Source organism: Lissotriton helveticus, chromosome 6 (assembly GCF_964261635.1).
Source record: "Lissotriton helveticus chromosome 6, aLisHel1.1, whole genome shotgun sequence".
Lineage (NCBI taxonomy): Eukaryota > Metazoa > Chordata > Amphibia > Caudata > Salamandridae > Lissotriton > Lissotriton helveticus.
The window spans coordinates 1,913,059,478-1,913,082,555 of record NC_136067.1 but is presented as its reverse complement, the minus strand read 5'-3'; positions in this window follow the sequence as shown (position 1 = coordinate 1,913,082,555).

The following is a 23,078-nucleotide window of genomic DNA, read 5'->3' as shown; positions in this document are numbered from 1 at the left end:
CTTGTGACACTGAATCACCATTAGGTACCTTCCTATGTATATTGTAGTGTGTTGTAAGTTGCTCCTGCACTGTTGTTCTGCCATTACTGCTTAGAAAATCAAACATAATAAAGAAAGAAAACGCCCCAAACCCTCTCATTTCCTCCAGGGCAAACATCTTTAACTGTGATGTTTTCCCATATACATCCCTGCCTGCCTAATCCTTTTCCTTCCTGCCTTTCAATATCTTATGACCGCAACTTTAATGCTATATAACTTCTTAACTGCCTGCAATGTTCACCTACAATGGCAGGTGAGTTCTAGTACTCCCTGCAATGAATTTCCCAGGGGAAGCACTAGTTGGGTTGCAGAGCACCAACTGCTCTAGCTTCTTCAATTTATCTAAAAGGAGACAGAGATTCCCCCAATTTAAACCTGTAAGGTACCCAAGTATCTGGACTCACGACTGTGTCCTAGAGGCATTAACGTCCGCAATCCTGTATCAATAATTTTACATGACCCTATATGATTTAAGCACTTAGGAACCATCACTGTCACTGAGTTGATTGACACTTACATTGCCTCTCAACAATAATATGGCCTCTTCATGGGAAATGGTTACCCTTACCCGGGAGTCCAGGAGTCATACACCTTCAGACACACTGTACCATAAAAAGATCCTTCAGTCACGAGTACTAAATAACTTGTCTTGTATGCATCATATGCCAGATCCCTGCAGCATCTCTTCTGGGATGGTCCACCTCAAAACCTCTGGAGAATCAGAAGCAGGACACTCCACAATGTCTAAGGTTCATCTTGCTGCATCTCTATCCGGGTCCAATCCAGGCCAGCTGCCATGACCCATCTCAGTCTCTCTGCCATCCACTGAGTATATTTCTACCTCTGGTGTAACAGGGGTTTTTTCCAGAGTTGTGACACTCTCCAGACCTACGTGTTCTCTCCAGCCCATCCAATAATTACACAGGGCATGCAAAGAAGTGTGAATGTCACCCCTATACTACTCACATCTTTGCCGGAAACAGAAGCATGTACCCAATGTATAGTGTTCTCAGTTTCTGTTTTAGAGCTGGAAAAAGCTTTTCCTGGACTTGAACTTTGTGCGTGTAAACCAGAAAGATTCAAATGGTTAGTCCCTTAAATCTGGGATCCCCTTTTTTTCGAGCCCATTGAAGAATGTCATCTCGGACTCTATAGTTAAGAAATTTTGCAATTATGGCTGTTGGGTGAACACACAGTGGTGGGCGAGGAGCCAGCACCTGATGGGCTCCCTCTACCACAAAGAATGCCAACGACTCTACCAATACCATAACCTCGCTGATCTACTTCTCCAGGAACAGCTCCGGGGCATATCCTTCCATTTGTTCCCGGGAGCCCCACAAAGACTGCACTGTAACAACCTTCCTTCTGTATCTTCACAAACTGTGGTTCTCAACTTCATCTCCTGGATGAAAGTGCACACTTTTTCCTAAGTCTCCAGTAAACCTTAAGTAGGTCAGTTTTCAGTAAGCTTGCAAATTAATTGTACCATTCACGTTTGTCGCGATGCTCCAGCGGGCTAATCAAAAACCATGTTACCAACAATGTCCCTATTTACCCTCATACAGTCACCAATCTCCGTGTATTCACATCTCTAGCATTGGCGTTATTGTTATCTAAGTGCTCATGTGGCAGCCACCCTGCCACCCTCATGTAATACCAAGGGTGAGGAGAGCAAGGTTGTCCCAGAACCCGCAGCCAAAGGTGCAGGGAGCACAACAACAATTTATAGCCTCGCTCTTCCCCTCTTCCTTAAGATTGCTTCCACACCTGCATTTGATTCCAGTCTCAAAATATTTTGCGTGTGAATTGTGTAGGGGAGTCCAGAAATTTTGCTCAGCCAACAAGCACAGGGCTCTCCTGGGCGAGTGGTATGCAGGCATTTTGATGATGTGCTTTGCCGTCTAGGGAACATTGGTCCCACCTCTCCCGCCGCAGCTCTCAAACCCGGGAGGGGGGCAATGGGATTAGGCAAAGGAAGACAAAGGATAGGTTAATCGGTGGATCCCAATCAACCCCAGGTGGTCGAGCAGGGATATCCACATCTAGCCCTACCTACTATTCATTTCATATTTTCTCCTCAAAGGAGCTATAGGCTCTCCACCTTCCTCCCTGCAGGCGCGCCTCTTCCTGCCCATTACCCGGCACTGGTCTCCATGACCGGTCCTGTTCCCTGCGGCACCGGTCAGTAGACTCCAAAATGGGGTACCGACATTGCTCTCGAGGCCCACGCTGCCCCCAGGGGGTCGGTCTCTGTTCCAGGCACTCATGATCTTCTTGGGCTCCAAATGCTCTTTACCAGACCAGGAGCCCCCTTGCTAGCCCTCAGGTTGGCGCAGAATGCAAACCACAGACTTTGCTTGCTTCTTGCGCCAGTTTTACAACATATAGCAGGGCGCTTGCAAAGCGTGTGTGGCCAGCTTGGGTTCCTAGGGGCTCAGATTCCGCTTGAGTGTCTCAGGGGCACTGCTTTTATCTAGTGGCTGCCATCTTTCCACAAGGACTTCCCTAGGGACCTGCCAACATTATTGTACTGTTAGACTGTCCTGTTTCATTTCATTTGTCTTTTTCAGGATTCCCACACATTTTACAGATACTGAGCTCCCACTGCAATGTTGTAGTAAGCAGGAGAACCTAGAATTCTAAAGGATGTACCAGGGGCCTGCGAATCCTCGGATCAAAGCTTGCTTTTCGTCATCTTGCTTGGCCATGCCCCCCAAAACAATTTATAATTTAAATAATGTCCCATCCAAATCCGATACAAATACAAGCCACTACTAAATTAACAATCATTTGCAATGCAATAGGTCTCGCATTAGGAAAGTTGGAGCTATTGGTATTGTAAATGAATTTTTTTTATTTATGTGTTGTTTTTGAAAATAGCTAAATTAATAGCTTTGTCATTTACAATGCCAATAGTTCTAACTTTCGCAAATGTGACACCTATAGCATTTGTAATGCAACATGTTTTGTATTTACGTGACTTAGATATATTTGATATTACAAATAACAATGGCTTTTAATTTTTTTAAATAATTATTACTTAAATAAAAGTGATTGTGATTTATAATGGCAATAGCTTAAAGTTTTGTAAACAACTTTTGTGAAGATATGTTCAGTGTTTTTTATTGTGACGAAAATCAAAGATCAGAAGTGAAATAATATCTTTTTGTGACATTTGTAATAAAGCTTGAAACATTGAGAGAACATATTTGAGCTAGTGATGCTGTGGGGGTGCTGAGTGATGCTGTTGTTGCGCTGAGTGATGCTGTTATTGCGCTGAGTGATGCTGTGGTTGCGCTGAGTGATGCTGTGGTTGCGCTGAGTGGATGCTGTGGTTGCGCTGAGTGGATGCTGTGGTTGCGCTGAGTGGATGCTGTGGTTGTGCTGAGTGGATGCTGTGGTTGCGCTGAGTGGATGCTGTGGTTGCGCTGAGTGGATGCTGTGGTTGCGCTGAGTGGATGCTGAAACATTGAGAGAACATATTTGAGCCAGTGATGCTGAGGGGGTGCTGAGTGATGCTGTTGTTGCGCTGAGTGATGCTGTGGTTGCGCTGAGTGGATGCTGTGGTTGCGCTGAGTGGATGCTGTGGTTGCGCTGAGTGGATGCTGCGGTTGCGCTGAGTGATGGCAACAGGGGAAACAGCAGACCTTATAACACGTGGGAACAGAGTCCAACTAGTGTGGAAACGAACATGATGCTCATGCGGATGAAAGGCTACATGTATTTTGCAAAACATTACTATTTGATAATATCCAAGTTTTTCATGCCCTTGTTTTTACAATGTTGCTCCTTAACATTTGCGCTCATGCACTTCCAGATCAAACACTACAATTAGTACAAAAGCCCCCAGTGCGCCACTGCGGGATTGGGGGCTCAGGAATCCTACCACCCTCCCGGGTTCGCCCCTGCCACAGACCATGGATTTTGTAGTTTTAGTCTGGCCTGACAGTTGGTAAGTGTCCCACTTACACTATGACTTTGTTTACACCATCGATCACTGGCATAATCATTGGCGCTGCTTGCCCATTTGGGATGGCATTTTGCGGACCACATCTACTTGAAAGGCTGGGCAGTGAGGGGGGCGGCGGGCGTAAGCATTTTTAATTTGCTACTTTCAGGCCTTCGGTTTCCAAGCAACTGGACTACTATATTAGGGCAAATTTATTTTGTTTCTAAAATACACATTCGCAACAGTAGATCGAGTACAACATTACCAGCTTGGCAAGGTCCAGTGAACGCTTGTTTACAGTCTCAAGTATGTGCCAATTACATTTTTAGGGAGGGGTTGGGTGGGGTGGCGGGAAGAGAATCGAATGTCTAACATGGTTTGAGGCTGTCTGAGCCCGGTATAGCATAAGCACCTTGGGGGTAGACTCTTTAGGGCACTACAAGTACCAGAATGCTTGGTGTTCCATGAAACCCTAGCCTGCATATCGTCCCCTTTACAGGGTTGGTCGATTGCTAGGCCATTGTAATATTAGACTGGCTCAGCAGACTCCGTATGGAGCAGGGAGGGGTGTGTTAACAAGGACCCACACAACCCACTAAATTAGTTTTTTAAAATCCAACAGCACCCTTGCCAAATACGAGAAGAGGGAATAAAATGAGGCATAACTCACTTATGCACAGATCTAGATCTGTTTTGCAGGTGGAGTTTAAGAGTTTTGTTGATGTGCTCCCGGGTGACATACAAGATAGAGAGGCGCGTGGAGCACCGCAAGCTGCCTGTATACGGACACAGACACACGCCCACAAACATCTGGATACAGACAAACGCACACAAACACATCTACATACTGAGACACGCATACGGACACAGACAGGCTCACGGAAACACATTAGTATACTGACACACTCACACAAACACATCCGTATACTGACACAGACACGCTCACACAGATTATCAGATGCACACATCAACACATTCAGTCTGACACTCAAGCACATGTGTACCACTTCCAAACCAGCATCCACGCATAATGATATCTACACACCTACAATCTGATAGGCACGCGCCGAAAAACACACCTAGATAAAAAAACACTCCTTGACGCTGAAACCTAGACAAAAGCACATGTGTAATGTCACTGAGAATTACAGTTTCCAAAAGACACACACACACTCATCTGCACACAGATATCTGTTTTTGTCACAGACACTCACAACTCCATGCACTAACACACCACACAGTGCTCAGAGGGTACACAGAAACACACAGTGACAGACACACCCTGCCGCGGACAGGCGTCTGCTGCAGGTCACCCATCTGTTCACACACACATGCTACAGTCATATGTGCTCACGCTCTGGCTGCAAGGTGAAAGCTTGCTGTCGGCATCAGTGCCAGAGGGGGCTGCTCCCTGGCACCTACAGCTAGTGAGCCCCGAACTGCATGCACTGCACAGAGGCTCCCGTGAAGGAGACGTGCATGCACGCAGGTCTGGATGTAACGACAGAGCTACAGAATTACGGAGAGGAGGGAGGGCTCTATGCTAAGCATAGGGTTGTAGCTTAGGTGTTTTATAACATGCCCTTACTACATCAGCCACGCCCCTTTGAGAGACTCCGAAGTTTTTTCATTCCACTTAAAGCCCTACCTTTACTGGTTACTGACGCCGCATTTCTTCACAGATGAAATGCTGAGTCTCTGGCCTGTAACTAGACAAGGACGAAAGAAGCGCAGCCCAGTGCTAGTCTGCTTCTACTGCGGCTGCCCCCCACAGAAATGAAGAGCAGAAGCGAGGCACAGTTTGATTTGCCCGTTCTCCCTCGAACACAGTGAGGCCGGTCTGTGCCCCAGCCCCTCGATTTAAAAAATAAATAAAAACAAAAACTCACTGAAAGTCTGTGCTTTTGATTCTGCGACTGTCCGCAAACCAAAAACAAGGAACAGCAATGTTTAAGACTTATGGGAGTAACAGCATGCTATCAGACAAACACCGGGACCGGGTAGTGTGTTCAGAGCGTTCGGGACTTCGGGTTGAAAGAAATGTTAAAACAATTTTAAACAAGTACTCTGCTGTATTTTATTTATTAACTTAATCCAAATGTTCTTGTAACGTGAGGGTTGTGACGTACTTTCCAGAAGGCAGTCAGAATTATAGCTCCGAGGCGTGGAACGCAGGCGAGAAAGGCGGGCTCTACTTCGATAGGCAGGAGCCTGCGAAGTTCCGGCAGATTCCCCGCCTCTGTAGCAGGGTAGCGGTGACGTAAGTCGTCCGGAGCGCAGCACCTTGGAGGCAGAGGGAGCCCACAAGCAAGCAGGGATTCCGGGAGAAGAAAGCAGGGATTCCAGGAGTGATGCGGTTCTCGGTAGAGAGCAGGAAATGCATAACGGTGCGAGGAAGAAAGAAGAGCCCGGTGAGTGGGGGGGTGGGGCGCGTGTGTGGGTGTTACTGTGTGTGCGCGCGGGTGTAGCTGTGTGTGTGTATGTATATGTGTGGCTATGTGTCTGTTAGCTGTGCGTGTGTATATGTGTGTCTGTGTGTCCCGATGCATTGTGCCTGCGTGGGTGTATGTGTGTGTGCGCATGCGTGAGTGTGGCTGTGTGTGATTGAGAGAGGCTGTGAATCGGAGGCAGGGGATGTGCACGGCGCCATGAGCGCCCACGAGGACAAATCTGAGACAGCAGAGGCTCGTGGCCGAACGCTGTCTCAGATTCCCAAGAAACTGAATACAATAGGTACCGAGCTAGACACGCATGCTACGCATGCGCAACTCCAGCTCGCCCTAAAAATGACTAATCAAAATTAAAAGAATATAATTACACATTACAACTTACAAGCTATAATAAAAACAATAAAAAAATATTATATTACTAATACCCACAAATAACCGTGAAAATACATTAAACGATTTTAATCAAACTATATTAAATTATACAATCTTATATACATTATTTAAAAAAATATATATTATAGATCCTAAAAACATATTGTTAGACTCTCTATTCTGTCCCACAATATATTTGACTTGACAATATTTATGCCAAAATATTTTTTAAACAATATTTTGGTACGGTCTATGGGAGTCAAAATCCACCAATATCTAATGACTATTTTGATGCGTTCAATATGGCAGAGAATGGGGTAACACAAGTCTTGCAATTTAGGCTTTTCTCAAAGGTTTTAAAAAAAAATCCCTGTTTTATTATGAACTCCCGTAAGAGCAGTTTTCACAACTCCCTTGGGATACACATGTTCCAAGAGTTTTCGGCTCAAGCTTTATTATGAATGCTCTAAACTGGATACATCAGAGCAATTCCTACTTATTTTTAGAAATTGACCCAGTGGGAGATTTATATGTAAGGCTCTAGATGATGACTTTCAAAATTCAGGCGTGAAATACCACCTTTTGCTTTTGGAAAGACAGAAGTATCTAATTTACCCTCCTTTGGTATAATTATGAGGCCAAGGAAGTTTAATTCGCCTCTTAATCATGGTCATAATAAATCTTAGGTGGGGATCTTTGGAATTCAGCCAATTAAGTAAGAGTTCAACACGTCTTTCATCACCCTCCTAAATGGTAAGAAGTTCAGTTTATTGTTGGCATTCTTTGATGGTGCTGCCAAAAGGATTAGAAAGATGGTATATATCATGATGGGTTTAAAATTGTATACATAACATTTGACTGAGCTTCTGTAGGAAGAAGTCCTCTTCAAATTGGAAAACATTGTTAGCGAGGGTCAACCTAGTGCACTCTAAAAGAAACACAAAGTGTGGCAAGTATATTCGTATGTGCAAAATAATTCCTCTACTGTGTGCAAGATGGTTTCTTGGGGGATGCTGATATTGAACTCTTTCACGTCAAATGATATCGCCAATTGATTTTCAGGGGTGAATTCCTAGAGGACAGCAAGGATGTCTTTAGTGTCCTTTCAAAAGGACAGCATGCACCTAACCAGCAGATGAAGATAACAATATTCAAACTGGGCCAGTTGTTCCAAAGTGGGCCACTTCCCAGAAACTATTTGTCTCCCGGGAGGGGGTGAATTGTTCTTTAGGAAGAACAAGATTCATTCTGCTCAATTTGTGTTCCAGTATTTTAGTTTTTTACTATCCTAGCGAACACAAAAGAGCCCGTCTGCGTAGTACGTTTTTGTGTACCTTGAGAAGTGAAGACCAAGATAAACTTGGCATGAAGCTGGTCAACTTTCAATTTCCATTTCCTCATCCCAGTGCATGTTAACATAAGGGAGGCAAAAAGGCAATTTCCATGATGACATTAAAGAATCCTTGTATTCATTGCCTCAATATGCAGAATCCAGTGGGTGCAATTGTCAAAAAGGAGTACACAACCTTCAACGCAAGACACAAGTGTACCCATTCGGGTATGTGTTGTTTGACCCTTCCAACAGCCCGCTTGGTGTTGGTGAGGCTCACTTTAAGAGCCACTGCCAAACATTAATGCCTCCATCATACAGCAGCTAAAGGAAGGAGCTCAGTGGATACATGAGACATTGCTGCCTCGTGTGATGCTGGTCTTATCCCACCTTGTCTCTGGCTCCACAGCTGCAAGATTCCAATTTGGATTTTCTTGTGCATGGCCTCCTTCAGCTTTACCACAAGGTAAATTGTGCTACTTTATTTACAGAAAGCATCTGTAAAACCTTTGTCTGTTAAATTCAGGAAGCCTAGCCATCATATGGATAAGGGTCACATCAAAATGGTCTTCTGAATTTATCAAGCCTGATTTTAAACCATTCCACATTTCTTCTATTAGGAGATTTTAATGTTGGGACAGATGCCTGAGTCTTTGAGACCAAACAATTCCGTGGTTATTTCGCCATTGTTGGGTCTCACTCATTAACAAATTTAATATTTACTAGTTGTAAGTCCTTTACAGATACACCCGATTCCATAGCCTAACCATCATACTGTTCTGTTTAGATCACAGCAGTTTCACCATTGGTGAAGTTTTTATATTTTTTAAATCTCTTTAGTGGAACGTTAAATTAGTTAAGTAATCTCTAAATTTGTCTTTGAGTTGAATAAACTTTCCATCCAGCTTGACTCTAATTCACGACAGGGCAGATTGTTATTTTACTCTTGGATCGCTGAGGCTCTTTAAGACATTGTTCCTGCTGCTAAAATTACTTAATTCCGCAAGTCTTCATCTGCACCGTGCTTCGTACTATGAGTGTCTTGCAGCCCACAAAAGGCAACATAAAGATTTAGCAGGAAAATTAGGTTTATGACTGCCGAGAAATGGAAATGATTTACTCCTCTGTCATGAAAAAATACATGACTAAGATAAAAACTACTCACACCCTTTTCTATTGTCATCAATTGCGAGATGTATAGGATCTCAAAAGGGAATTCTTTAAAACTACTGATGAATTTCTTACGGCTGTAAACATCTTATATTGGCTTCTCAAGAGTTCTCTTGAGAGTTCTCAATTGTGTAATTCATTAGCTTCCTTTTTATACTGGAAAAACATCCTTACAAATTTGGCACTCCTATGAACACTGGTACAGAGCACGACTGAGACTTCTTCTGAAGACTGCGCCACATTTTGTCCAAAGCATGAGTTTGCACCACTATTGACTCTATCCTTAATATAATTCACTGGGTGATGTCTGGGTCTGCTATTTATGCTAGCCACAATAGGCTTTTACACCCTGTTCGATCATACAATTGCTCTGCCTATAATCAATATAATAACCAATACTTTACTGACGCTCTCGTACCTAAGTCCTTAACCTCAGACAAAATGAGCTTTGCACTATATGGCTAATGATAGATCTTGCTGCGTTGGTATTATCGGATTCATCAGCTTCGATACCATGTCCCATACAATACAGGGATCCTCACTAAATCCAATATATACATGGTTTCTCAGGCAATTTTAATCTGCTCCTTCGGCTTCATCGTTTCGAATTATGTCAACTACTACCAAATCAAATTACAGTTTAGCAGCAATGAAGAACGACTCAATTCCAAATTCCATAAATGTGTGCAAGCAGTGGCCAGGTGAAATACCAATAGATATCTTAAGCTCAACTGATAAAACAGATGCTTGTATTTAGCTCTCCCTGGTCGATGAACTGGTGGTCTTAGGAACTGGCATCTTGCTCTTTGCCAGTCAAATCCACTAGCAACGCGGGTGTCATCTTTGATGACGAGCTCGTCTTTTCAGTGCACAGTTCAAAAACTGTATCCCATTGTTTGAATATTGAAGATTTTAGTTCAAAGCCTTCACTTTCTTTCAAGGACTCACACTTTGCCATTTTACAGACCATAGTAGGTTCAACACTGGATCATTCCAACAGTATTACTCTAGGATTGTTGTTTTCAGATAGTACAAACTGTCAGGTTCCTGGCGAACCGCGCCTACGAAACATTGGTTAAAACTACATTTCTCAGAATGCCCGGTTTGGTGTGGCGATTTAGGCTCCGAAGTAGCGCGGGATGTTGCGCGTAATTCTGAGCTTTCTCGGCATTCACTCTCTCTCCCGGCTGGGAGAAGGAAGTCGATGGCGTCGCGTTGGATCCCAATTGTTGGGGAGATGAAAGACTGGAATTCTGTGTGTCGAGGGAATCCATGAGTACTAATCGCCATTGGTCGTGGGGATTCTGGCTTCCATAGTGTGCAGAGCAACGGACGTTCTGTATAACAATAAGAGGAGCGGAATACGGCAGGGCTTCCACGTTATACCGTTCCATTCTGATCAAGAGAATTTGGTGGTACAGGAATAAGGCGGCGATCGCAACCGCGTGTTGCCGTGGTTGCATATTTTAGTTATTTGAGGTTCCTTGCGCACAGCGGAATACGGCGGCGGTCGCAACCGCGTATTGCCGTTTGTGCTTTACTAATTTGTTTTCTTGGGAGATTAAGGCACAGCGGAATACGGCGGTGGTCACAACCACGTATTGCCGCTTATGCATTTCTTTATTGTTTTCTTTGGAGATTAAGGCACCGCAGAATATGGCAGTGTTCTCAACCGCGTATTGTGGAGAAGTGTGGCTCAATGGTTAGAGCAGCAGACCCTGATGCAGAGGTCTGGCCTGGGACCAGGGCTCAATTCCCGCCTTGGCGGGTCTTGGGCTCAATTTCCTCCGACCTGATAATTCTCACCTCGGTGCCTATTCTAATCATGGGTCCCACTCTTCAACTCTGGGCAATAGCTTGCTTAATCTCCACAACGGCCCCAACAGCGCTGCGATACTTTCACCTTGGGGGTGCCCAGGAGTGGACATTTCACAGGGAAAAGCCAGGAAGGGTTCCACAGCGGTATGCGTTACAGCACCAGGACACCCCAGTTGGGGTATTAGTGCGCTTTACAAGTACAAATTACATTGCCGTTGGTGCATATCATTCATTCTTGAGATTCTCTGATAAGGTGGCATTTTTTGTGGAAAATTGGGATATACGGACATGTTGGTAATCATATCAGCAGAATACAGCGGTGAGGAGCAACCGCGTATTACCGTTAGTAATACAGACAATCCTTTCCATTTTACTTTTTCTGTGACTGGATATCGTTGAACCCTTAATTTCTGAACTCCTCCACTAAGGTTCATTAGTGGCTGCATTGAGTATCTAGACTTTATGTGTTATTACGGAGTATCCAAACCTGTACTGAATATGTGAGAGAGCTCTCTCCTACCTTATTACAAGTTTCTTAGTATTGTCTCATGTTCTGAGTTGAGAAACACCTAATGGGGTATGTATGGGATAGAAGTAAAAAAAAATAGATGTGCGGAAAGTTGGAATGATAGAGCCAATATTCGTACATGTTTTTTCCCTTTTGTAGACCATATGGGTGCATACCATTTAAAGAGTCACAAGGAAGGGGTTAACCACGAATGACGGTGTTCAGGTATATTTATATATACATGCTACCATTTAGCGAAATATTAATGAGAGTAGACTTTTCTGTTATTAAACCTCAGCCTTTGTTGTTTCAGGTCCTATTTTCCCTGCTGTTCCCTCCCCTTCCTTTCCCTCGCCTGATCACTCGAATACCCTGTGTATGTTTTACAGTTCAGGGTGTTGGTAGGATCAGGAGGTGGGCCTTCTTGTCTACTACGACTGGATCCTGCGGAGCTGGGTCTGACACAAACTGTGTTGCTTGTTTATTACTGAATCGGCTTCATCATAGCCATGTTACATTACATAAGTAGAATAATCTTGAAAGCTTCTAAAAATAAATATGGTAATAAAAAGTAAGATTTCAGCTACAATTTCTTAGCTGTTGTAATAAAACTAAAGACTACATGACTTTTGCAAGATGGCCATCACATTTACCCTCACTTACCTCTTGAGTCTGAATGGTGAAGGCTATTTACACATAGGATAACTGGGTCTGTAGGTAGAGCATGCAGGATGGCTACCTCTCTTGCTCTTATGCAGCAAGTACCTCAAAAAGATGGGGGTCAGCCGGGGCGCACAAGTGATTCTACTGTGCTCTGAGGGAGTGGGGAGCCAGTAGCACTAATCTGATGGTATATAAAATTATTCCATTGCAGTGGAAATAAATGTGGCCCAATAGCACATATTATTTAAAGTAGGTGAATAAATAAACACACATTTATTACTAGAGTGCAAATGTTAAATGTAAGGTCATTACCACCGTACAGCATAACCACTGAGAGAAAATACTCATTATCTGTGAATGCATTTCACAGTGCGTTAACAGAGGAAAACAACTTTGTTAATAGGGACTACAGCTTTTCAAGGTTGTTATGGTAGGTGGTTTATAAAGCGCTCATATCACCATGGGGCATCTCGGCGCTGCCTAGCAATAGCATCCTGAGGGCTAAAGAAACAAGGATGAGAATGGATATATCCGTTAAAACAAAAACGCTTTCAGCTGTTTCCTAAAAATGCTGTAGCTTGTAATTTTGCGCAGTGCAGGGGGGAGCTCATTCCAATATCTAGGCGCGAGATAGGAGAAGGCTCTACCCCCAGAGCGGGAGAGGCGAATTAGCGGAATCTGAAGGAGATCGAGGGTGCTAGATCTGAGTTTCCTACCAGGAGAATATTCTTTTCGTTTTTTTCGCAGGTAGAAGGGGTCTCTTTCATTCACCGCATTATATGTAAGACAACAGATTTAAAAAAATGATCTCTTCTTCAATGATAGCCAGTGTAGTTCCCTAAGCAGTGGAATCGAGGGGGGAACCTGCCGGACGGTTTAAAATCATTCTGGCTGCGGTGTTCTGTACTACTTGGAGTTTGGCCAGTAGGGTCTCTCCCACTTCCGCCAACACATTACCGTAGTCCAGACGACTAATTACCATTGCCTGGACTAGGGTCCTGCGGCAGGGGGTGGGCATGTAGGGAATGATTTTTCTAAGGAGCCGTAAACTATATTAGCATGAACTGGTGGTGGCCGGGATGTGATCCTTCATGGTCAGAGCCCGGTCCAATTTTAGACCAAAGTTTTTTACTGATTGTTTGGGGGAGGGGGCAGAGCCCAGCTGAGCGGACCATCAGTCGTCCGACCAGAAGTCCATGGCTTTACCCATTAACATAAGGTGATTTTATCTCCCAGCATGGAATTAACCCCTTCTACCCTGTTTATAACTACTACACATGACAAAACAGCATAGTCTAGATGCAGTTCTGAATTGAGGAACGTGCTACTTACTACCATTGATGACACTCACTCGAGGCTTTGTCACTCATCACTCATTGCCCCCCTACACTTAACAATGCTTACACTCAAAGCATCTGCTCCTGAACAAAAGTGTTGCTGGGCTTTTAAGGATAACTCAGTTCATCACCTTACATACAACTGGACAATAATGTTTTGAACAATATCATGTACAACAGAAGACACAGGGAACTTACAAGAACAGGAGTTAGAATGGCATTTTGTCAAGAGGAGTGAAAGATTTTGGCGTTGAGGGGCGAGGAGTTTGTCAAGAGGCAGAAATATGTGCTTATACTTTCCGGTGTGAAAAGGGTGGATTTTGTTTAAATGACAGGAAACTGAGATTTCCAGGTGGTAGTTGCGTTTGCACTGCAGGAGCTCTTATGGGCAAAATAAGTTCTTAGTTTTGTTACATCCAGTTGAAGAAAATTTCTTCTTCTGCTGCTTATTTGATGCCTGATAGGGAGAGCAGGTCAGGAAAAATAAGGATTGTTCACGTGAATGGAATTATGTCAATGTTCCTGGTTGCCAATGGAAGCCAATGTAGGTCAAGAAATTGGCAGATGATGTGGTTTTGAGTGCATTGCAGCGCACCTGCTGCAGCGATGACATTCCAAAAGTGCAATCTGGAAGGCGCGAGCACTTGTTCTGCTATTTCCAACTGGTCTGTGAAGATTAATTTTTGTGCGAGTAAAAACGTGCATTTGCTGGCTTGACAGAGTCAATCGATTGATGCAACATGTGAGGGTGGAATCTAAGATGAAGCAGACGGATTTTAATTTTGTGAGTGTGAAGTAGAGTGATCTGATAGTTTAAGGGAAGAAGATTAACAATTTTAATAGGTTTCATATGGATGGTCCAAGTAAATTCTCCAACATCAGTCTACTAACTAAAGTGCGAGAAATGGAAACCTCCTCAATTTACCGTCACCTGCATATTGGTGTATTGAACCACACCATTTCTTTACGATCAGGCTCAGTGGCCAGATGTACAGGTGTACAGGTTGAAAAGGCAGGTGAGAGGATGGAGAGACATTTCAGATCTTCCTGGGATATTTTCAAATCTTACTTAGAATCTGTTGGCGGGAAAAGGAGAAAATTAACTAAGAAAATGGCCATTAAAGTCCTTGTGCTGCTCTAGAGTTTGGGTCAAATACTGTGTTGCAAGCGAATGGCAAGTCTATCGATAGGAGTAAATGGGCCTATCCACCATGTATAATGGGGTGTATGTCATTCAGGAATTTCAATTGAGTTATTTCTATACTAAAAGTAAGAAAGAACCATATAAATACCCTCAGGTAAATGTTTGTTGTCAATAATATAACACCTCATTTCCCCATGACATTCACTAGCGAAGACAGGTTCAATAGTGGTTGAAGTTAGACAACAGGTATGGATCGAGCTTGGGTTTGGAGTATGAGATTATTTTGCCCAGTCTTTAAAGAGTCCGAGCACTTCCATGGCAGAGGCTTGCATTTATACGTTTGCACCAACCAGAGGGATTTTAAGAGACGAAAGTTACCTTTGAGGTTATTTGCAGAGAAATGGACTGATCTGCTGGACTGAGAAACCTAATAATAAAGGATAGATTATACCTACTTGTGACATTTAATTTACTTATAAGTTCAGTCCCATATAGTTTATCATATAGCCAGGGTCTGTAAATTCTAGTGGGATTGGACGAGTGTTTGGTGGGGGTACGTCCCTCGATAAGGTGTCATAACAAGTTTTTTTGATGGAATAGATCTTGTTGGAAAAGTAGCAGGGGAATTCCTCATATTGAGACAAAGTGCGAATATGGACTGTAGCGAGAGGTAGTATTGGATCGAATGTCCAAAAGCGCGACAGAGATAGGTTAGGTGAGCAGTCGATTTGTTCTTGGATAAACACTTGTATTGACCTGCTAGGATGACATGTTTGTAATATTTTCTTATAATTGTTAGCATGGAGTACTTTCCATCTTTCTGATAAGTCATCTTTTATTGCTTGGAATTTAGAAAACGAAGCTTTGCCTTTTTCATGCTTTTGTTACTTGGATTGGTGCCGTTAAGTGGAATATCGTATGCATGACACTATATTTCTTGAGAGTGTTATTGATGTATGCAAATAGGTTCAACTGCTATATTGTAGGAGAGATGATTTTTTTTTTAGTATGGTAGGTGGTTATTTTCTTATTAGGCGAAGCATATGAAAGGGAATGGAAGTGGTCAAACCAATCAACTGGGTTATGGAAGAAACATTTGATGAGGTTACAAATGTTGCATTTGTAGTATGTAGGCTGTTAGGACTGCTGGTATGAATTGAGGAGTATTCTAGTCGCGCAGTTCTTAGCCTTTTGACTTCGGCGACTCCTACTGAATAATTACTGGTAGCTGGCTTCCCCAGTCTAAGCAATTTCTACAATTTGAACATGAAAACAATACATAAAATATTTAATAATTTGTATATGTGTTCGATGTATACTTGTTTCTGTATTTTCTATTTACTTCCTAAAAGATAAACGAAAACTGAAATATTAATGGTAAGGTTGGAGCCTTCCAAAATGTGACTCAATTTCTAAAAGATGAAGTGATATGGTATCTAGCATATCCCTCTGTTTCTGGCACTTAATGCATGCTTTGTTTGTTGGTGCATACTAGTGCAATAATTGAGGTCACCAAACTTCCATATTAGGTTCAGTTTGCTGTACTTACTCTGCTCCTACAAATCAAGCTAATATCAACAGCATTTTTAGCCTCCAATTTAAATTTCCTTCACATTTACAGAGCGTTATAAGATTTTTAGTTTTGATTATTTTATGAATATATACTTGTTAGACTTGTGAGTACTCTTCCCCCTAACTTTTTGCTCTTTTCTCTCAATTTCTTATCTGAATTTAGTTTTTGTTGGCCTTTGGAGTATGTGCACTTTACCTCTGCTAAAAAGTGCTTGACTCCATCCCTTAAACTTTGTAAAATTGGCTTTGACATGATTGGCATATTTAATGTACTTATAAGTTCAGTACAGTGTAGTTGTATATCATACAGCCAGGGCCTGTAAATTCTAGTGGGCCTCAAGCCTTTACTGTGCCACCCACTTAAATAGCCCCATAAAACATGTCCCAGGCCTGCCATTGCTGCCTGAATGCAGTTTTTAACTGACAATTCGACTTGGCAATATCACCCCTTTGCCAAGCCTTGAACACCACTTTTATTGTAAATAAACCACTTCTAAAGTAAGCCCTAAGTAGCCCATAGGGAAGAGTGCATTGTAATTAAAAGTTTGGACATGCACTTTTAAGTTTTACATGTTCTGGTAGCGAAGAACTCCTAAATTAGTGTTTCACTACAGTGAGGCATACCTGTCCAAAAGGATAACATTTGGGTTGCTTTATTATGTTTAATAAGTGCTAACTTTTGATTGGGTACAGTAGCATTTAATATTTGGTATCTATGACATTGCAATTAAAATCCTCTTTTATAGTAAAGCCAGATTTTAAATTACAATTTTGAAAATGGCACTTTTAGAAAGTTGTACAAAAGGGGGTGGTGATGGACGGAGCATATGAATCAATCAAACACTCACACCTAGTCAAAAGATCTGGGTTTTTAGAAAGTTGGCATTTTCCTGCCCTTTGCTAATTTGTGCTTTCAGCCTTCCTAGGTCACATGACTGGGTGCAGTTGGCAGCTTGTGTTTCTTAATTCCTCCTGGTCACACAAAAGAGAACCATCAATTGGCAGGATGGGGGTGGAGTTGGGCAGAGCCCAACTTGTAACTGAATAGGCTATGCTCTGCCTTCACCAGCTCATTGTACCTGCAGCGAGTTTGCAGCCTGTGCAGGGGAGTCCGGGAATTCCAAGCACTTCAAAGGAAAACTTCTAGAAATATATCCTACTTCAAAGAAGGCACCAGATATAAAAAATAGGACCTTTAGACCCACTCTTCAGTTCACTTTCTAGGCCTCTGGAAGTTCTCACAGAGAACTGCCTGCGGATGTGGCCTGCTGTGTACTCCACAAGCTTTGCTACCTGGAGCCTGCCTTTAACCCTCAGAAGCATGCCCTGCTACTTGAGCCCCTGCTTCACCAGAGTGACTCAAAGGGCTAGTTTGCTGCCCTGCTGCCTAAAACCACAGGGTCATAACAGGCTCCCACCATCTCGAACCTGCAGCTGGACCCAGCCCGAGTGAATCCTGAATCCCCAGGTGGTGCCCTTTTAGTCCTGGACTCGTGTTTGTGGTATTAAAGATGCCCAAAATATCAAACATGCAAAACTTGGGACTAGGAATTTATTTTGCTAAAAACTGCTCCGAGAACTATGGGATGACCAGGACCAATCTACTCGCCAATCTGCTCAAGGTGCATCGCTGCTCAGCCCGACTTCAAAGTCGCTCCCACTATGTTAGTCTGTGCAGCAGCAAATTATATTCAGCAGTTCTTTGCCAAGTGGGTATCTGGCCTCCTGAAACTCGTCAGCTACAGTCTCCTGCATGTTCCCCTGGAGATTTCTGACTTTCTAAAAAGACACTAAACCAAAACGGAAATCTTCATCACGACTTTGTCTCGCAGTGTCTGGACAACAACGCTCCCTCCTTGGACACCACCTGTAGCCATGCCCTGCTAATCTTTTGCTTCTCAGACCATTTTCTTAAAACTTTCTTCTGAATCTGAAGGTAAACACTGACCAAGCCCAATTCACTTTTTGTATCCAGTCTTGTGTGACTAGATTTTTATGGTTAGTACTTTGATCTTTTAAACCCTATTTTTTTACTGAAAACTTTATAACTCCAGCACTACCAATTTAAATTTTGCCATTTGGTGTCAAAAATGTATTATTGTATTAAATTGTATTAAATGTATTGTATTGTATGTATTGTATTAAATGTATTATTATGAATAACCCTTAAGATGGAAGCAAGCCTCCATCCTACCCTTGCTAAAAAAAACCAATCTAGACATCACTGAGATGAACAATTATCGCCCAATTGCCAGACTCCCCCTCCCGGCCAAAATAATAGAAGGTTATCTGAACACACAACTTAGTTCCTTCTTAAAATCAGCAGATGTACTTGATTCCTCCCAGCACGGATTTCGAGAGGAGCACAGTACGGAATCCGCCCTGATTAAATCCATGGAAGATATCAGACTGGTGATGGATGCAGGGGGCAGAGCGGCCCTGATTCTACTGGACCTTTCTGCGGCCTTCGATACGGTCCACCATAAACTATTGGTGGACCGGTTGAGGGCCTGTGGAATTCAGGGAAAGGCTCTAAAAATCCTTCAAGCCTTCCTATCTGATAGATCCCAGACAGTGGCACTGGGCAGCTACGAATCACGCCCTTTTGTACTTCCCTGTGGTGTCCCCCAGGGGTCCTCCTTAAGCCCAACCCTTTTCAATGTGTATGTCTCTACCCTCGCCCCGGTAATTCGATCGTTCGGCTTTCAACTCACGGCATACGCCGATGACACACAGATTGTGGTGTCCCTTCTTCCCGGCAACACTGAAAACACCGCAGACAGATTTAGAAACTGCATGTCTGAAGTAGGCCGTTGGATGGCTCAAAGCTGCCTTAAGCTAAACTCCTCAAAGACCGAGGTTCTGCTCTTTGGTGCCAAAGATAACTTCTGGTCCCCGAGATGGTGGCCAGACGAAATGGGACCTCTCCCAGAGCCGGTGGATAAAGTGAAGAATCTTGGGATTCTGGTGGACTCCACCCTGACTTTCAAATCCCAGGTGAATGCCCTCTCCTCCTCTCTTCACTTTACACTTAAAACCATAAGAAAAATTCTACCATATCTGGAGAAGAAACATAGGAAAACCATTGTCACAGGTCTAGTGCTTTCACGCCTAGACTATTGCAACAGTCTGATGCTAAACGCCCAGCAGAGCGTACTCAACAAACTCCAACTACTGCAAAATGCAGCCGCCCGCCTAATCACTGACACACCCAAATTTTCCTCGGTATCCCAAGATCTGGTAAAATTACATTGGCTACCCATCCGTAAAAGAATCACTTTCAAGGCGGTATGCATGGTTTTCAAGGCCCTCCACGATACAGGTCCCAGGCACCTGAAATCTCTTTTCCGCTGGCATAAACCAGCAAGAACTCTGAGGTCAGGACAACTGGCCCTGGTTACAGTCCCCAGAACTAAAAAAGCTCGCTGGGGTGGTAGGAGTTTTTCCCCTGGAGCGGCAGAGGCCTGGAATAAACTCCCTCTGGTGCTCAGACAAACTCAGGACCTGATGGTCTTCCGAAGAGGACTTAAAACATGGCTCTTTACTCTATAAGCACGTTCCTTCACACCAGCCTATCCTTTCAGCGCCAGGACACCTCCGGGTAACAGAGCGCTCTACAAATGTGTAAAATAAATAAATAAATAAATAAATATTAAAATTGACTATATTTCTTTAAATTTGTGTGGTATTTTTGTTGTGTTTTCACTTTATCACTGCGTGTGTGCTGTATAAATGATTTACACGTTTCCTATAAATTAAGTCGGGCTGCTTTTTGTGCCAAGTTACTAAGGGTTAACCACATGTTAATTTAGCGATGTGGTTCATCCAGACAGGGACTGTGGCTGTTGCTTGAAAAGGGGTCACCCCCATTAAAGCAGCGACCCAATTTTTTACAATACTTTAGAAAATTAAACATTAGCAGATTACTAAACCTTAGCAGACTCCCCAAGTAGGGTTCCTGGAGGTCAGCAGAGCTACACTAAGAATAGTTGTGCAGTGTTATCTCAGTAATTATACGTTTTGTACTTAGTTTGGTCCCATTGAAAGCTCGAAAGATATTTTGAAAGAGATATTTTGGTTTTAGAGAACATTCTCACAACTATTCCCAAATGTGTTCTAAATGTGGGTGGTTGATAGACAGTGATGTGTAGGTAGAGTCGAATGGGGATAATAACCCTACAACTTTGAGGCATTTAAATGTTTTGCAACTAGTGATGTCAAAAATGTATATTTGAGGTCATCCAAGTATATGACTGTGAGGCTGCCTTTTAAATTATGTTAGAACAGATGATTCGCTTCCCGTCAAAGAAATAGCAATTTATTGACATATTGGGACTGTGTCACGATTCAGTGCTGCAGTGTTCACATCATGGACAGAAATTACGTTCGATATTTCAGGGTGATGGACATTAGATGACCTGACATTTATTAGCACGCAGATTTAGATTTCAAGGAAATTGGTGCTAGTAAATGGGTGTGAGTACATTTGTTACTAAAGTGATTATTTATGTTTGGGTATTTAGTATGAGAATCTTAGGGATGACAGGAGAAATAGGGAAGTAGTGAAAGCAGACAAAACTTGCTACAGGTTGAACATTGAACAGTTCACAAATGATAGTGTTGTGGTTCTTGTTCTTATGGGGATTCTAGAAAGATGGACAACTCAAACGACAGGGTTTAAAGTATCTTAGTCTCTTGCACATAAGGCGATGCTGCATTACTGCAGCAAGTCAACAGAAACAGGTTTGCTTACAATTCCATACGCAGGCTACAGAGTGATAGGCTTCAGTGAGGAACACATGGCTGAGTTGATAGACTGTGGTAAGGAAATAAGTACATGGGATACGAATAAAAAAGGGAGTACAACAGATTGTACCAGGATGATAGTAGTAGTGGGAATAGGAGGCAAGACTATGCTTGCTGTGTAGAATGGATAAGGCAAACCAAGTAGAAATATTAGACAACACGTAAGGCGGTGCAAAAGAAGAGTAATTTGGTAACAGATGAGAGAAAATAGAAAGACATTAATAGGATTAGAAAGAGTAGGGAAAAATAAGAGGTGTAACGAAGAATAAAAGTCAGAAGGGGTAGAGGTTGGACTGAGTCTGAAGAACTAAATATAAGAGTAAGACTTGTAGAAAGAATAAGAATCAACCGAAAAGTAGGAGAAATATTTGGCGTATGGATAATAGGGGTGCGAGGGTAGCAATGCACATGGCAGTAGAAGGGGGGCACTGGGTTGAGAGGCATATCACTACTCAAACCCCTGTCCCTGCTCTTATCCCTAATGGTGCTAAGAGTGGGATAGGAGCAGGATTAAAGTTTCCAAATTACTGTATCTCCACTGCATGCATGGATGCTTCAAGTCCATTCATTGAAACAGAAGCACTGTTTGAGTGGATTAATGCACCCAATAGCACGACTGTAAAGACAAATACAATAGTGGTTTCATCTACAATATAAAAAACACTAAAATAATGGCTGAAGGGGGCTGGCACGGAGTAACTAATGTGTGTTTCAGCACACAAGCTCAGGCAAACAGCTAGCCTAGACCTGTCAGTCAGTCATTCAAATTACTTTATTCTATACTTATAATATAATATCATAAAAGTACAGAGTAATACAATTTAAGACTGACTAGCCTAGACCTAAAAAATGACAGTGAAGCCAATCTTTTGCCAACACAAAGAAAAGCATTGACAAAGCAAATAGGTCTCCGGTTTAGTCCGTCTAGATTTGTCAATGCCGTTTGCTGATACTAAGCAGCATCCCGAAAAACATTTTTTGGTGATGCTGCACCATCAACCAATAGAAAAAAAAAAGAAGAAGAAAAAAAAAAGAGTGATGGCATACGTGGTGGCTGGCCATGTCATTTCTTAAGCAGATCAGTTTTTTAAAAAAAATTTATTTAGCTAGTGCGAGGTATTTGTAAGGCAATGTGGCCGGCACCAAATTGTTGCCTGGCCTCCCATAAAAAGTAATATATCTTTTTTTTTTTTTTAAAAGAGAAAAAGGGGTGAGGGGAGCAAATGAGGAGCAGGTAGGAATGGCTGCCGGAAGGAAGAAACAGGGAGGGGGTTAAAATAAAGCTGGATAGATGGAGTGGAAAAGCAGCACACGAGTCAGACAGCAACACAGGGTGGTGGGGCAGAATTCCACAAGTTAATTTGAGTAGTGGAAGGATACAAGGCAGCCAGTAAAAAGGATGGTAAAGAGGCTATGCTCCAGAGGAGTGAGAAATATTTAAAAAATAGCAAGCCAATGAAAAAGAAGCAATAAATGAGTGACAATAAAGCCAACCAACAGTAAGTGATGGGTGGGATGTAAGCCCAATGCAAGGTCTTAGTAAGCCCTGAATAGGCCTTTCACACCCAGACAGCTGGTGTTGTCTGTAGGGAGACCTAAAGAAGTACAGGGGGAAGGTGTAGAGCACCGCTAACCATGCAGCAACAAACAAAAAATCACTTTTTTCCACAGCTGTGGTAAATCAATATGTAAACACATAAAGAGCAATAAATTGGTTATGTGGCCAGAATGAATGTAACCTATGACGGAAATGCAAAAGTAATTAATGGAAGTGAAAATAAAACAGAGCCGCACTGGCACTTTAAACCAGTTCAAAATGTTAATTCTTATGGTAGATTAGGGTAACATCTATTCCTGTTGCATCACTTTTAACACGTCAAACAGGCTAAGTCTAGGCATATCTCTCCCAGAACAGCTGCA